This window comes from Nerophis ophidion, linkage group LG05 (assembly GCF_033978795.1).
Source record: "Nerophis ophidion isolate RoL-2023_Sa linkage group LG05, RoL_Noph_v1.0, whole genome shotgun sequence".
In the NCBI taxonomy this organism is placed as follows: Eukaryota; Metazoa; Chordata; class Actinopteri; order Syngnathiformes; family Syngnathidae; genus Nerophis; species Nerophis ophidion.
This window is the reverse complement of record NC_084615.1, coordinates 20331090-20343885: the sequence shown is the minus strand read 5'-3', so window position 1 is coordinate 20343885 and position 12796 is coordinate 20331090. Positions and strand designations below refer to the sequence as shown.

Below are 12796 nucleotides of genomic sequence, written 5' to 3'. Positions count from 1 at the left end.
AAGAGCAGTGCAGGATGGTGAGCATAGTTGCAGATCAAATGTGTAATAATAGACATTCCTCAGCCAGGACTGGTAGAAGGAGTAGAACTAGCTTGTATTTCAAGGTGCAAGGGCAGAACACAGGTTGACGTGGATCATCTCGGATCCGAAATGTTATGGTTTGTTTCTTTGGCACGAGGTTTGGTGTAAACTTTGGGCAAAATATGTGTACGTGCTATTTGTTTGCAAAGTCCTTTGTAAATTCGGCAAAATGTCACCGTGGAGTTATTGAGTCTGTTTAGCTGATCGTAGAACTAGCTTCAGCAGCTAGTGGGTCCATGACCATGACTTCTGTTTTGTTTGATTGGCCGTTTTACTACCGCGTTACAGACACGTTTGGAAACAAATAAGATGAGTAAAAAAACGTTTACAGAATATTTTTGTGTTAATAACTCATTTCACAATGTGCTATTGTGAAGTAATCAGGTGAGCGTCGTTAGCATTAGCTAATATGCTAACACAGTAATACATTTAAGAGTGTCTGTTTTAGTAATATTCACTTACAACTGTATTCTTTTTGTATTGTTTCACTTTTACAAATTCCGCAGTAAATTCAACAAGACGTCACCGTGGAGTTATTGAGTCTGTTTGGTTAATTGGAGAGCTAGCTTCCGCAGCTAGTGGGTCCATGACCATGATTTCTGTTTTGTTTGATTGGCCGTTTTACTGCCGTATTACAGACACCGTTTGGAAACGATTAAAGTGTATACCAAAATATTTGTATGTGACGCTAACGTGATTAGCATTTGGTAAGACGCTAACATGTCTACGAGTGTCTGTTTCAGTATTGTTAACTTACAACTGAATTCTTTTTGTATTGTTTCAGGGTTGAAATTTCTCTGTGAATTCACCAAAACGTCACCGTGGAGTTATCGAGTCTGTTTGGCTAATTGGAGAGCTAGCTTCCGCAACTATTGGGTCCATGACCATGACTTCTGTTTTGTTTGATCGGCCGTTTTACTGCCATGTTACAGACACCGTTTGTAAACGATTAAAGTATATACCAAAATATTTGTATGTGACGCTAACGTCATTAGCATTTAGTAAGATGCTAACATTTCTACGAGTGTCTGTTTTAGTATTGTTAACTTAAAACTGTATTCTTTTTGTATTGTTTCAGCTCGCAAATTCCTCATTAAATTCAACAAGACGTCACAGCGGAGTTATCGAGTCTGTTTAGCTAATTGGAGAGCTAGCTTCCGCAGCTAGTGGGTACATCATGATGCCTTCTGTTTTGTTTGATCGGCCGTTTTACTGCAGACACAGTTCGGAAACAATTCAAGTACATAATCAAATTTTGTACGTGCAATCGTAATGTAATGACGCTACCGTTGTTAGCATTTGCTAATATGCTAACATGTCTACGAGTGTCTGTGTTTGTATGTCACAATGGCATACGTTGTTGTATTGTTTCAGTTTCACATATTCCTCAGTAAATTCACCAAAACGTCAGCGTGGAGTTATTGGGTCCATGACTTTGACTTCTGTTTTGTTTGATTCCCGTTTTACTGCCCTATTATATATAACAAAATAGTATATCACAAAATATTTGTACGTGCAATCGTAATGTAATGACGCTAACAGGTTTAAAAGTGCTTGCGTTAGTATTATTAACTTACAATGGCATTCTTTTTTGCATTGTTTCAGTTTCGGTCCGTGACCATGACTTCTGTTTTGTTTGATCGGCCATTTTACTGCCGTGTTACAGACACCGTATGGAAACAATGAAGGTGTGTAACAAAATATTTCTGCGTTAATAACTAATTTCGCAACATATATATCTGCGGCTTACAGTCTGGTGCCGCTAAAATATGGGAAAAAATGTCCCTAAATAAATATAGTCCGGGAAATAATAGTGAAAAAAAATTTAATTGTAATAAATTTTTGAAAATGATGAATCGATTCAGATTCGGAATGAGCTGGAAAAGCAATCCGATTGTGGATTGATTTTTGTTTAGCAATTAAAGCAAGTCTAAAGCTAAACAAGTCATGAAGAAGTTTCTCGAGCGCAAAAGTTATGATTCATAATTATATGTAAATGTATTTTGCTGAGCGTGTAATTTTTGTTCCGAGTCCGACCTAAGCCTCGTTCGGCTGGTTGTCGCATGTGCTGGTTTAAAGTGTTGAATGACCGATCGTCTTTGTGATGACTTCTGTTTTGTTTGATCAGCTATTTTACTGCCTCATTACAAACACAGTTTGGAAACATTTGAATTATGTAAATAAACATTTACTAAATATTTTTGTGTAAATAACTCATTTCGCAACGTATATATCTACGCCTTATAGTCCGGTGTGGCTGCTATATAGGAAAAAAATGTCCCTAAATATACATAGTCCGGGAAATAATAATCGTTAAAAAAAAAAAAAATTGTAATTGTAAGTTATGAATAGATTTAGATTCGGAATGAGTCGGAATCGCGATTTTAAGGTGAATTGATTCTTGTTCGGCATCATTTCAAACTATAAAACAAGTCTACAGCTAAAAAAGTCATGAAGTTTCTGAAGTGCAAAAAATTATAATTCATAATTATACGTAAATATATATTTTTTCATCAGTTTGCAGCAAATTTGCTGAGCGTGTAATTTTTGTTCGCAGCCTGACCTCATTCGGCATGTCGTCGCACGTTCTGGTTTAAAGTGTCGAATAAAACGATCGTCTTTGTGATGATGTCTGTTTTGTTTGATCAGCCGTTTTACTGCCTTGTTACAAACACAGTTTGGAAACAGTTAAATTATGTAAATAAACATTTACAAAATATTTATGTGTAAATAATATAATATGGGCTAACATATGGGAAAATGTACCTAAATATAAATAGTCCGGGAAATAATAATAATTTAAAAATTATAATTGTAAGTTTTGAATCGATTTAGATTTGGAATGTGTCGGAGTCGCGATTTAAAGGTGAATTGATTCATGTCCGGCATCATTTCAAACTATAAAACAAGTCTAAAGCTAAAAAAGTCGTGAAGTTTCTCAAGTGCAAAAATGATGATTCATAATTATACGTAAATATATATTTTTTCATCAGTTTGCAGCAAATTTGCTGAGCGTGTAATTTTTGTTCGCAGCCTGACCTCGTCCGGCATGTCGTCGCACGTTCTGGTTTAAAGTGTTGAATAAAACCATCGTCTTTGTGATGACTTCTGTTTTGTTTGATCAGCCGTTTTACTGCCTTGTTACAAACACAGTTTGGAAACAGTGGAATTATGTAAAATTTTTATGTGTAAATAATATAATATGGGCTAACACATGGGAAAAAAATATATATAGTCCGGGAAATAATAATAATTAAAAAATTATAATTGTAAGTTTTGAATCGATTTAGAATTGGAATAAGTCAGAGTCGCGATTTAAAGGTGAATTGATTCTTGTTCGGCATTATTTCAAACCATAAAACAAGTTTAAAGCTAAAAAAGTTGTGAAGTTTATCAAGTACAAAAAGGATGATTCATAATTATAAGTAAAAAAAAATGTTCATCAGTTTGCAGCAAATTTGCTGAGCGTGTCATTTTTGTTCGCAGCCCGACCTAAGCCTCGTCCGTTTTAAGTGTTGAATAAACGATCGTCTTTGTGATAAACAAGTGTTTACTTATCATTTGGCAAAGACCTGCTCGACTGTAAACAGGTCAGATACGAAAATCGAGTGTGATTACCATCAAGAGTGAGATTGCAGATTGAAGAGGGCCAAAAAGGCGAATAAGTACTGCCTCCATGTAACTTTCTCAGCCTGTCGGGAACAAGTGGAGCATGCCAGTGTCAATAATTGTTGTTTTTTTTAAAGCTGACTGTATCGCCACGCCTCTGCAAACACTTTGTCTCAACACATTCCAAACTTGAGCGCTGGATGTACGAGAAGGGTGTGGCCCCTGAAGGCATCGTCTTGTTAGAGACTTCACGCTCAATGGCCACTTGTTTCAATGTGAGCCCGAGACACTTTAGTGCACATGTGACTAACTCAAGGCCCGGGGGCCAGATGTGGCCCGCCACCTCATTTTTATCCGGCCCCCAAACACCTGGAAGTATGTGTCAATAAAGAACTTCATATTTTCTCACTAAATGTAATGACATATAACAAAATATGTACTGCCTTTTAAACGTTAATAATATTCATTATTGCAACAAATATTACAGTATATTATTATACTTTTCAAACATTTTTTGTCTAAATAGAAATAAATACTTAAATATTTTCTTGACTTGTGATTTTAAAGCAAACTACCCATCTAATGAATAAAAATGACACCAAATTGTACAGCATCCTTGACATATTACTGTAAATTGGGAAAAAAAAGTTACAATTCTGTTGACTGAGCTGCCCTATTTTTTACTGTAAAATCTCGTTTTTAATGGTGTATTACTGCAAGGTATGTTTTTTGTATTAACCGTAAAATGTTGTGAAAACAAAATTTAAAAATAGAAAACATTGTTTTACAGTAACATTTTGTAAATGTAAAGTATTAACTGTAAAAAAAATGCCAGTCTACTTAAAAAAAAAAAAAAATATATATATATATATATATATATATATATATATATATATATATATATATATATAAACAAATATTAAAGTATATTATCATAGTTTCCTAACATCCATCCATCCATCATCTTCCGCTTATCCGAGGTCGGGTCGCGGGGGCAACAGCCTAAGCAGGGAAACCCAGACTTCCCTCTCCCCAGCCACTTCGTCTAGCTCTTCCCGGGGGATCCCGAGGCGTTCCCAGGCCAGCCGGGAGACATAGTCTTCCCAACGTGTCCTGGGTCTTCCCCGTGGCCTCCTACCGGTTGGACGTGCCTTAAACACCTCCCTAGGGAGGCGTTCGGGTGGCATCCTGACCAGATGCCCGAACCACCTCATCTGGCTCCTCTCGATGTGAAGGAGCAGCGGCTTTACTTTGAGTTCCTCCCTGATGGCAGAGCTTCTCACCCTATCTCTAAGAGAGAGCCCCGCCATCATGAAGCCATCAGAACCACATCATCTGCAAAAAGCAGAGACCTAATCCTGCGGTTACCAAACCGGAACCCCTCAACACCTTGACTGCGCCTAGAAATTCTGTCCATAAAAGTTATGAACAGAATCGGTGACAAAGGATAGCCTTGGCAGAGTCCAACCCTCACTGGAAATGTTTTCGACTTACTGCCAGCAATGCGGACCAAGCTCCGGCACTGATCGTACAGGGAACGGACCGCCACAATAAGACAGTCCGATACCCCATACTCTCTGAGCACTCCCCACAGGACTTCCCGAGGGACACGGTCGAATGCCTTCTCCAAGTCCTAACATGTTTGTCTAAATAAAAATAAATACTTAAATATTTGCTTGACTTATGATTTTACAGCAAATTACCCATCAAATGAATAAAAATGACACCAAGTTGTACGGCATCCTTGACATATTACTGTATATGAAAAAAAAAAGTTACAATTTTGTTGACTGAGCTGCCCTATTTTTTACTGTAAAATCTCGTTTTTAATGGTGTATTGCTGCAAGGTATGTTTTTTTATATTAACCGTAAAATGTTGTGAAAACAAAATGTAAAAATAGAAAACATTATTTTACAGTAACGTTTTGTAAATTAATTTGATGGGTAGTTTGCTGTAAAAGTCAAGCAGGTATTTAAGGATTTTTTTTATTTATTTAGAAATAAAATTGTTTAGAAATTATGAAAATAAACTGTAATATTTGTTGCAATAATGGATACCATTAACATGATTTTAACACAAAAAATTGTAGTTTTTTTTAAATTTACAGTAATATGGATAGTTTGCTGTAAAAGACAAGCAGATATTTAAGATTTTTTTCTTTTTTTTTTATATTTTTGAAATTATGATGATAAAAAATTGTTTTTTTTTTTTTTCAATTTAATTTGATGGGTAGTTTGCTGTAAAATCCCCAAGTCAAGCAGATATTTAAGGATTTTTTTTTATTTAGGAAGAAAGAAATTGAAATTGATAATATACTGTAATATTTGTTGCAATAATGGATACTACTAACGGAATTTTCACACAAAAAATGGCCCTTTTTTTATTTTTATTTACATAAATATGCTGTAAAGAACACCGTAAAACTAATTGTCATTTTTATTAATTTGATTGGTAGTTATTTAAGGATTTTTCTTTTAATTTAGAATTGTTTTTTAAAGGTATGCAATTTTAAGCAGTACATATATTTTTTCTGTCAAAAATCAAAGAAATACATCACATTTAGTAAGAAAATATTAAGTACTTTATTGACTTTATTATGGGCCAAATAAACTGATGTCGTGGGCCAAATCTGGCCCCCGGGCCTTGAGTTTGACACCGATGCTCTACTTAAAAAACATATCTATAATCAATAATGAAATGGCGGCCATAACTGCCAAGTGGCCCTCAATGAGAACAAGTTTGAGCCATCATTGTTTTATTGTGGGTGTGTCCACCATGTCTGAACGTGTCCAAAAGATAACAACAATCATCTATGTTGCAATTGCTTTCTTGAATTTTTCTCCACCGCGTCCAACCAAGCAGTCCGCTCTCTTATCGCCGGCTCAGCAGACCCGCCCCAGGAAAAGGAAGAGGAAGCGCGCTCGAGTGCGCCTTCTTCCCGTTTCACACAACGCCGCTCCTCTCCCCCTCGACCACTGCCACAACATAGCAGGCCATATATTATTATTTGTTTTAAATAATCATGAATCATAATATATATGTAAATATTTATTTTGTGTTGTTTTGTTTTTTGTTTTTTATTTTATTTTATTTATTTATTTATTTATTTTTTAATAATCAATCCAACAAAATAATACACACTAATACCATAATAATACAACTCCAATTCCAAAACCAAACCCGACCCATAATGTTGTCGTTATAGTGGTACTTAATGAATACTTAGATCTGCTACGCTACTGTGTTTTAATGTCATTATGGTGGTACTTAATGAGTACTTAAGGCTGCTACGCTACTGGTGTTTTAATATTGTCATTATGGTGGTACTTGATGAATACTTAGGTCTACTACGCTACTCTATTTTATTGTTGTCATTAATGGTGGTACTTGATGAATACTTAAGTCTACTACACAACTGTGTTTTATTGTTGTCATTGTGGTGGTACTTGATAAATACTTAGGTATGCTACGTTACTGTATTTTAACGCCATTATGGTGGTACTTAATGAGTACTTAGGTCTACCACGCTACTGAATTTTAATGTTGGTCATTAAGGTGGTACTTAGTGAATACTTAGGTCTACAACACTACTGTATTTTAATGTTGTCATTATGGTGGTACTTAATGAATACCTAGGTGTACTATACTACTGTATTTTACTGTTGTTATTAGTGTGGTACTTAATGAATATTAGGTCTACTACAGTACTGTATTTTATTGTTGTCATTATAGTTGTACTTGATGAATACTTAGGTCTACTACACTACTGCATTTTAATGTCGTCATTATGGTGGTACTTGATGAATACTTAGGTTGACTACACTACTGTATTTTAATGTTGTCACTATAGTGGTACTTAATGAATACTTAGGTTTACTACACTACTGTGTTTTAATGTTGTCGTTATGGTGATACTTAATGAATACTTAGGTCTACTGCAATACTATATTTTAATGTTATCATTATGGTGGTACTTGATGAATACTTAGGTCTACTACCCTACTCTATTTTAATGTTGTCATTATGGTGGTACTTAATGAATACTTAGGTTGACTACACTACTGTATTTTCATGTTGTCACTATAGTGGTACTTAATGAATACTTAGGTCTACAACACTACTGTATTTTAATGTTGTCATTATGGTGGTACTTAATGAATACTTAGGTGTACTATACTACTGTATTTTACTGTTGTTATTATTCTGGTGATTAATTAATATTTAGGTCTACTACACTACTGTATTTTATTGTTGTCATTATGGTTGTACTTGATGAATACTTAGGTCTACTACACTACTGTATTTTAATGTTGTCATTATGGTGGTACTTAGTTAATACTTTGGTCTACTACGCTACTGTATTTTATTGTTGTCATTATGGTGGTACTTGATGAATACTTTGGTCTACTATACTACTGTATTTAATGTTGTCATTATGGTGGTACTTAACGAATACTTAGGTCTACTAAGTAGACAGTTTAGTAGTTGTTGTTTTTTTTTCAAAATTAGTTGAGAAAAAAAGCTGTGATTTTTTAAAGTTTTTTGGGCATTTTAGAAATTAAAATAAAAAGCCCTAAAATGATGAAAATAATTGGACATTTTGATGCTAATAACCCAAAAGATAATGGACTTTGTCACCTACGGAATAAAACTACTACAAAGTTCAGTTTTCTAGTCGGTTTTTGGCTTCTTCTTTTTTTTTTTACAAAATAAAAAAGAGGTGTTTAGAAGTGGAAAACTTTTAAACACCAAAACTTATAAACAGGCTTGTAGGGATGACATCCGTGGAGAGTATTTATGTTTGTCATTTTTATGCATGCATGCATGTGTGTGGTTTTCTGCAATTTGAACTAAAACAATAGAATGAAGGCGAAAAAATATTTATTTTGACTATTTTCCCTCAACTTTGCTTGTTTGATGCGATTAATCCAACAAACTAAGCGACCAAAGAAATTGGATTTGATGTGGGAGTGTTTCTTGAAAACGCCTGAAAGTGCTCTTCACATGACACCAGAATGTGGCCCCAGACAACAACAGTGTTTAAGCAAATGGCATTCGCCCGGGGCCAAAGCGAGGCCCCCGCTCACTTGGGGAGTCTATCACAAGCAGTTCTGAGAGTCGCACCCCCTCCCCGTCTACGGCGTACGCAGGTACAGTACCCGTAAATTCTTTGCCAAACTGCCACCCCCGGAACCTGGTAGCTTTACCCCCCACCCCCCAAGTCTGGGACCATTTGGCCCTCGGTGAGATAACAAATCACCTTGACAGGAGCAATCTGAGCAGACATTCACAGCCGCGGAGCGCGACAACACGGAGAGCCCGGACAAGAGCAACAGTGTACGGAAAATACATTTTGGGTGTGGCGGGCCGACGACTGCACACGTTGACGTTTTACTCTTCGCTGCAATCCGACAGAAAAAAGGACCCCCGCCTCTTTCCGTTCCTTGTTTTTACTCGCTTTGACGACTTGTTTTACGAGCATCGGAGCCGGAAAGCTGTTATTCAGACTTTACAGCAAGGGTCCCCAAACTTTGGCCCGCGTGCCAGATAAGGCCCGCCGGCGTCCGAAATCCGGGCCGTGGTTAGTCCTTAGTAAAAATAAAGAAATAAGTTTTATTTTTATTTGTATGTATTATTTTTTTAATCTGTCTTTTCTCGCTCATCCATCAATCCATATTCAACAGCTTGTTACTCTTGGGGCCAATCATCCATCCATCCATCCATCCATCCATCTATTTTCTACCGCTTGTACCTTGCATTTTCCCATCAATAGCGAGCTCATTCAGTCGATTTGTGCACAAAGCAAAAAAAAAAAATAAGAAAAGATGACAAAATCGTTGGGGAAACGTTAAAAGACTATATTTAAAGCTATTTCATCCCTACGAGCCTGTTTGGCGGGTTTCTCTGCTCTTCAGGGGATTTTATTGAAGTGTATGTATATATGTATGTATATATATGTACTGTATATATAAATTTTTATATATATATATATGTATATAGATATATAAAAAACAACCACAGACACTTCAAGAAAATCCCCTGAAGAGCAGGGAAACCCGCAAAACAGGCTTGTAGGGATGGATTAGCCTGTGTTTTTTCCTGACCTGACGTATGTTCCGCTCTACCCCGGTATTGAGCACTGTATAATGGATATACCACATTAACGTCGACTATATATATATACATACATACATACATACATACATACATATATATATATGTATGAATATGTATTTATATATGTATATACACATATGTATGTATATGTATGTATGTATACAGTATATGTATATTTTTATGTATATGTATACATGTATGTATATATATATATATATATATCCCTTTTTCTGTCTACACACGTACTCCACTGCTCGTAAAACCAGCAATGTCACGAAGTGACAACGACGTGCTGCCTGTAATAATAATAATAATAATAATAATAATAATAATAATAGATTATATTTGTAAAAAGCACTTTACGTTGAGCAAACAACCTCAAAGTGTCACAGTGTAAAAAAATAGTAATAATAAAAAATAAATAAAATATAAAACTAGAAACAGCCCAAAGGCTACAACCAGCATGCATGTCTATAGAAAGGCTTTTTTAAAAAGATGGGCTTTTTATATGTATATATATTTATATATATATATATATATATATATATATATATATATATATATATATATATATATATATATATATATATATATATATATATTGAAAAAAACAGTACAATTCTAACATGTAACATGCCTTTTGATCAAGAAAAACTAATGTTCAGACAAAAAATATTGTGGAAAAACACTACAATAAAATGTACTATATATATATATATATATATATATAAATACATATATATATATATATATATATATATATATATATATATATATTAGGTCAGGGAAAAAACACAGAGGCTGTTTCATCCCTACAAGCCTGTTTCGCAGTGTTCCCTGCTCTTCAGGGGACTTTTATTATATTTTATGTTACAAAATCCAGGGAAACCTGCAAAACAGGCTTGTCGGGATGAAACAGCCTCTGTGTTTTTTTCCTGACCTATCCATCCATTTTCTACCGCTTATTCCCTTTCGGGGTCGCGGGGGGCGCTGGCGCCTATCTCAGCTACAATCGGGCGGAAGGCGGGGTACACCCTGGACAAGTCGCCACCTCATCGCAGGGCCAACACAGATAGACAGACAACATTCACACTCACATTCACACACTAGGGCCAATTTAGTGTTGCCAATCAACCTATCCCCACCTAATGCCGGTCAAATTATTTTAACCCAATGCGGCCCGCCTCGGGGTAAAAAAGTTTGGGGAACCCCCCCCCCCCCTGCTTTAAAGCATCCCGGTCCCAAACGTCTTAGCGCCGTCCGCCGTATTCCTGGAAGCTGCTTTCAATTAGTGTGGCCTTCCAAACCACTGCATTCCATTACTCCGCCCATCCCCCCACGGACCCACCCTCCCACTCTCCTTTTTCCCTTCTTCCTCGCTCCTTCTGCTCAGGTTATGAAGCCCCATGGTGGTGGTGGTGGTGGGGGGGTTTGGTGGACTCTCAAAGTTTTGCCGAAAGGTGTGCAGGAAAATGGTACGACGATTTCCGTCGAGTCAAACTTTCGGGCCTTTTCCAGAATTTTCCTTTGATTTTTTAATTTTTTTATTTTTTTTTCCCCCTTTGAAATGGGTTGACTGCGGAGCGAGATTATTTTGGGATGTCGCAGGGTGTAAAGGACTATGTTAGTGTTTGCACGGAGGCTGCAGAAAAGGGTGTGCCTCCAGTGTGGAGAAGACAAAAAAAGGAAGGGGGGGTGGAAGGAGGAGAGGAGATCCACGCCCAAGCTGCCAAACTCTGACTTTTTTAAAGTTCCACGTCCCTTTTAACGCAGGGGTCTGATAGGTAAAGCGGCATGTTTTGTAAACACAAACTTGTTTATCTGGTCTCCCCGAGCAACGCTCATGTTTTGTTTTGTTTTTTCCGTTCTTTTGGAAGGGAAAATAAAGTGCGCCATTCCAGTTCTGCATCGGCGCCCGCAGGTACACACCCACTTCTGGAACCGGTTCTGCTTTTTTCCGACTTAGTCTGTTTTTTTGTGTTTTTTGTTTTTTTGAGGTCGAGCCTAGCGAGGCGCTCGATGCAAGCCAACGTACGAAATATGGCTGGGGTTAATAATTACATGACTTTGGAATGGCAAGAGTCAAAGCTCGGGCGGAAGAAAGTCAGGGCGGGGGGGTTTAAAAAAAGAAAGGAAAAAAAGAAAGTGGGCTTACCTGCGCGCCCTGGTTGCGCCCGAGAAGCCTCACACCAGCCGGAGCATCCTCGGAAACGTCCCAGCCCAAAGAAGAGCACTTCTCGACGTCTGTCTGAAGGGATTCTGTCACTTTTCCTAGATCAAGCAAAGTTTCCAGGGCGTTTTCTTTCCCCCCCCCTTCACCTCTTCTCTCTCTCTCTCTCTCTTTCGCTGGCCCTCCCTTCTCTCTCTCTGTTGCTGAGTTGCTTTCAACTTCTTCAACTTTTTCTTCTTCTTCTTCTTCCCCCTGCGTGGCTTCTCCTCTGGGCTGAGCAGAGTGGCTGGGACAGGGTGCTGGCCGGGGCTCCTGGTTTGCAGGGAGGCGGGGCCCGGCGGGAGGGAGTGGTCCTCGTCAGCCATGGGGCCAACCGCCGCTCCGCGTGGAGGCCTCAGAAGTCAAACAGCAGAGTCAACATGGCGAGCTTGCAAAGGGAAAGAAAGGGGCCAAAGTCTCGGTAAATGTTGTAGACATGCACGGGACAATAAATACTCTTTGGAAGAATGTTTAAACTACAGGTACTACCTCAACTTACACCTTTAAGTACACAAAACAAAACCAGTGAAGTTGTCATGTTGTGTAAATGGTAAATAAAAACTGAATACAATGATTTGCAACTGTTTTTCAATTTGTATTCAATTGAATAGACAGGTCTGGACTACAGGCAGGCCAGTCTAGTACCAGCACTCTTATACTAAGAAGCCACGCTGTTCTAACATGTGGCTTGGCATGGTTTTGCTGAAATAAGCAGGGGCGTCCATCATAACGTTGCTTGGATGGCAGTATATATTGCTCCAAAACCTGTGTGTACCTTT

General features: G+C 37.4%; 1 protein-coding gene across 1 annotated transcript in view; it reads right to left on the bottom strand.

Moving 5' to 3' along the window:
• Window positions 1-12269, bottom strand: part of ahnak (AHNAK nucleoprotein) — a 59904-nt gene extending 47635 nt beyond the window's left edge. Inside the window, exon 1 of the mRNA XM_061900324.1 lies at window positions 11964-12269. The gene's annotated coding sequence lies outside the window, so the exon portion shown is untranslated. The remainder of the gene's footprint in view (window positions 1-11963) is intronic.
• Between the last annotated feature and the right edge of the window lie 527 nt (window positions 12270-12796).